This window comes from Danio rerio, chromosome 9, assembly GCF_052040795.2.
Source record: "Danio rerio strain M-AB ecotype USA chromosome 9, GRCz13ab, whole genome shotgun sequence".
Classification (NCBI taxonomy): domain Eukaryota; kingdom Metazoa; phylum Chordata; class Actinopteri; order Cypriniformes; family Danionidae; genus Danio; species Danio rerio.
In genome coordinates this window covers 30377299-30382511 of record NC_141029.1, presented here as the reverse complement: position 1 = coordinate 30382511, position 5213 = coordinate 30377299, and the positions used below count along the sequence as shown (strand labels likewise).

At 35.7% G+C, this 5213-nt stretch overlaps 1 long non-coding RNA gene across 1 annotated transcript; it reads left to right on the top strand.

Annotated features, from left to right (window-relative positions):
* Positions 1-982: 982 nt before the first annotated feature.
* LOC147842402 (uncharacterized) lies at positions 983-4976 on the top strand. The gene is made up of 6 exons (XR_015499597.1): positions 983-1216; positions 1562-1666; positions 3576-3702; positions 3878-3963; positions 4276-4318; positions 4416-4976. It is a non-coding gene; the product is annotated as an uncharacterized LOC147842402 (long non-coding RNA).
* Positions 4977-5213: the final 237 nt, after the last annotated feature.

Genomic DNA, 5213 nt, shown 5'->3' with positions numbered 1-5213 from the left:
AGAATTTATTAATGGGAGTGAAGCGACAAAATTGATGCAAGTAGGTCACTTGATAATAACCAATGGCGAATGTAGTACATCCAAAATCCATTCATACTTCTTACATTCATACTATATAGAACATATTTTTAATGGTCATGTAATAAACTTACATTTAAATGTAGTACCTCCTCAAGTAGTAGGAAATTTTGGACACAGCCATTGATAATTTAATCATTGATTATTTATTGGCTCGTGCTTTTTTTATCAGTATAATTTAAGTTATTGAGTTCAATTAATGCTAAATAAAATAATAAATACAGTAATTGTTATAAAAATGTTTTTTGTTTTAGGTTGTCGGCCAAGTGTCTTTATAAATTTTAATTCAACCCATCCCTAAAAACCTAATTTTTTTTAGATCATGTGACATTTGCTTGAAATAGAAATACTAATGTAATATAAAATGTAAAGCATACTTTTATTTTTTCTCTGATTTATTACAAAACACTTCTTTACAAATTTAATTGTGATTTTTTTGGTTTCATATGAAAAGAAGATTAAATCATTAGCTTCTATTAGAACACTTGTGCCACTTTCAGCCTCTCTGCATGCATGTACGCGCACTATCCAGTTTATGGATGCCTGCCAAGCTGTTACATAAAATCAATGAGAACTTAGTCAATAGCCCTTTAGACTGATGGTCACAGAATGTGTTCCTTATTTTCTGATTATTCTAGATTAATCTATCCTCTCTATTCTGCCAGCTTATTCGTCACGGAAAAGACTGAGGCCACGTTAATGGAAAGATCTAGAATAATGAGTCTCATTCACTAATAATTGTGTGCATTATTGCGCATTTGTACACACAGGGGTACTTCTCACCAATAACAACAAAAACAACAACAGCAATAATAATAATAATAATAATAATAATAATAATAATGATAATAATAATAATAATAATAATTATTATTATTATTATCTTTAAATCATTTTTTTATTCTGCACAGCAAATTCATCTGAGTTAAATTCTCGGTGTTGAAGCATTTCAGAGTAAAGTGTTGACGTTAAAGAGTTAGATTTTGATAAATGAATATAATAAGAGTTAGAATTGATTTTATTCAGTGCGAAATCAAGGAGTTATCTTTTCTACACTTGGTGGTGTTATTTCCAACATCCGGGAATTCATGCAGCCCCAGTCACTGAAGAATTTTCCAGACGCCATTTTCCATCTTTGGTTTAGAACAGCAACTGGTGAGTCAAACTACCTAAATGTTGGTATTTTACTGACTTTCTTTAAGGAAATACAGTTGTAAACATATTGTTAAGTTAATAACTTTAGAATGGAGTGACAATTTTAATCTTCTGCGGTTCATTCATGGTCGTTTGTGTATCTAGCTTAACTGCATTACTATTCACTTCTTTTCAAGAATGTTTTTATATATGCTCACGCATACATAGTGCATAAAAACATCAAACGTACATGTTCAACACATTTCTGTCACGCTTAATGCCATTTTGTGCGTTGTTACCCATCTGTAAAATAAAATCGACACTTCTCCTTTAATTCGATGCAAACTAGCGAGGGAATCCCCGGACTCCGAGCCGCCTAGCCTACTCTGCCCGGATGCTAACAGCAACACAGGACGGTTTCCATAAGCTCTGGAGAGTTTCTAAAACATATCTGGTGAGTAAATGAACATATGCTTACTTGTAAATAGTGGTGGGCAAAGCGAGGCTTCGTGAAACACTGAAACTATCGAAGCAAATGTGTCGAAGCTTCGAAACGTTTCGAAACACCACTCTACGGTGACACCTAGTGGTCATTGTATTAGTATTTCACTGAAACAGCTTCAGCGAAGAACAGTTGAGCAAATTAAGGTACCAAACCCCACTTTGTAGCCAGGAGTCATCAGATAGTTTAGTCGAGCGGTTTGAGTTCATGACAACCATGCGGGAAAAATGGGTTCGAATCCACACTGACACAATTGTTTTGAAATGCTTTAATACCAGTTGGTAATGCTTTGTTATTGTATCGTTTTGTTTCAACATTGCTCTGACATCCGAATAAACACCTTGTAAATAAATTTGTATTGGTTTGTTCATAAAACAGGGTTGTTACTAGATCAGATACAGTTGTGGCCAGAAGTTAACAATAATTATTTATATTATTAATTAAATTTCCCATTGTATTTTATTAACGTCTATCCAAAACCTAAACCCATCACAGTACTGTAAAACTATGAATTATTGTTTTACAATGTTACAAAAATGATGCTAAATTGATGGCATATCCACAGCTGTATCCTATCTAGGCTACACCATAAAACAGTAACATGATTAAAATACATAAAAACATGATTTTGGAGTATTTGTACTAGTCGAGATTCGAACCCAAAACAAATTTGACACACAGCACCATAGTGCACACGCACGGTCCACTAGGCCATACTAGACAGTGTCAAAATCAAGATCATGTCAGTCAAATGCAGATTCTCCGGGTCTTGAAACGCCTATGAAATGATCGATGCTTTGAATCGCTTTTGTCACGTGACCAAGTGTTTCGAAACACTTTAGTCACGTGACCTGGGTGTTTCGGATCATGCTTCGGTGCAGTGTTTCGAAACACTTGCGCTTCGGGATCTCGACACTGTGTCGAAACGTCAGATTCACGTCAGCCATCCCTACTTGTAAAAGGCTTCCTGACTAAAACATATGATTTTTTTTGTTATTCGTGCGCGTTAATTTAGTTATTTTAAACACCGCGGCCCTTTTAAACTGGTTCATTCGTGGCCGTCCATATACCGTTAGTTCATAGACTCGTGTGATAACGTACGCTTGAATTATATTAAGTGTTGACAACCATTAAAGTCGGAATGTTAACATTAATGTCTTTAAATGACCGCGTTTGCACTTTCTCAGACTTTTAAGGTTACAGAAGTCTCCCGGAAGTTGTGGGACTAACGTTAACGTTATCCCGCAAATGCACAGAGACTCCCAGATGCCCAAGTAGATGCCCGCAAATGAATGATAATCTCCCGGAAATCGCGCGTCTCCCGCCCGGTCATTAAACACTTTGCACACCCCTCTCCACCGCATCCCTCCCAGCTCTTCAGGTACGTCGCGCGCAACTCACCCCATTGTTCTTTAGGTACTCATTTCTCCCGCTACCTCCCGCAAATCAACTCTGTATCCCCCGAAAATGACTTTTTCCAACTCGGGATGTCTGACGTTAGTAAGTTAGGCTATTTATGTAGTCAGGAACATCTTAGTCAAGCTTTTTCTCCCGCATGATATTGTGCTTAAAACTATAGGCTAAACTTAGCATGTACTGTACACAACATTTCCTTTTTATTAAAGACAATTTAGTGCGTTGTAAACAGCCACCTGTCTGTAAAATTAATCAACTGATTCATATTTGAGCAGCCTAATGATGATACAGGTTTAATTTGTAGATGTATTATATCAATAATCAACATCTGAATCAAAAGATATCTGAAAAAGTGCGAGGCATACTTTGTGATGTTCATCTCTCCTTTTTATCTGAAGGTTATGCATATGTGTTAGATACTAATTTTTTGTTGTTTTTTTAACAGCCACAGTTCTCTATACAATAACACAAGACCCTGTGACGGTGGCTGATTAGAGACGGATGGTGTATTTCCAGAGTTGGTGAAATGACCAAGCACACCTTCTTGGTCATATGTGGTGATAATAATGAAGGTATGTTTGATAAAGTTCTGTATTTGTTTCACATAAGCTGAGAGGGTATTAGAGCATTAGAGAATAACAAATGACATGAAGGTGATAAGTTTTGTATTGTGGGTGAACTGTTACTTAAATAATGTTTTGCTCTTTACTTTGCACTTTTCCTCTTCTGCTTATCCTAATATTTTAGATTATATTTGGACCTGAAACATCTGCTAGACTCCAGGAAAGGTGGCGTCAATACTGGACCTGAAAGGGCCTCACAAGTTGAATCTGGTAAAGAAACATGCACGCGCGCACACATGCACGCACGCACGCACACGCTTACAGAAAAGTGTTGTTTATGAAGTTTATGAATATTTTTTACACTGTGGCCAATATTTTGGGGAAGTCAGCATCACTAAATGATATAAAAGATTTTAAGCTCCTCTAAATTTTGCTCCAAGTGTTGTGTTAAATTCAGGATTCTGGACAGACAGCTGCCTGTTTTTCCAGTTGTAGTCATAGTGGTTAACCTAATTGTTTTTGGAGATCCAACAGTGATGTATGTGTTTTTTCTACTTTTCCATATCCTGTCACCTCAACCAGCTGGGAGAGTCAAGTTGTGGATCATCATGAAGATTTTCAAAAGGTGAGTTTAGATTTCTTGAATGTTTTATTTACTTTAAATGTTCTTTTAAATATATCATAGAATTTGATTGCAATTTGTTTTCAAACATTTTTTTTAGTCATGCTGGAGTCTTGAAGAGTTCTTAGATGAGCATCACCCTATATCCGTGCATCAGTAACCACCAGACGAGCGATCAGCAGCTACTACATCGTCATGGATAAAAAGGTCATCCTGTGGCTGGGAAGCACTTCATTCACAGGACATGCTTGATGAGATTTCCTAGCTCCAGTTTGTTTTCACACAAGTTTACAGCATTTATACCTTCATTTAAACTGCTGTGTTTGATATGGAGGACCAAGGAAACACCCGAAGTGAAAGATTTGCACACCAAGTTGTTTAAAATGTAATTTTACAAGAAAACTATGAGTTCAGAAGAAAACTATGAGTTCAGAGAAAACTATGAGTGACGCTATATTGAACTTTCAAATTGCTCTGATAACACATCAAGTTTGGACCAAAGGACTGAAACAGCCTTTTTGAGCACTGGTCATACATATTTTGTTTATACTGTCTATACTAATAAAACATTTAAAGCATATTTGACATTGTTGGATTTTAAAAACTGAATGAATTGTTGAAGTGGTGAATGTTTTCAAATAAAATGTTTTTTCTTTTGTAATTTACAGTCTATTTTACCTTTTTACCATATTTACACTCAAGAGAGTTGAATAAAATAACTATATATTGTAGTAAAAAAATTACTACCAGGCGGTGTTAAATATAGTTACATTTTTAACTCTGCCCAGAGTTAAAATTAACCCTTACTTCGGTGTCAATGTGCCAACCCTTTTGAAAGTGTTGATTTAACTCTGTTTTGAGTGGACCCCATGAGACACTTTCAAAGTGTTGAAATTAA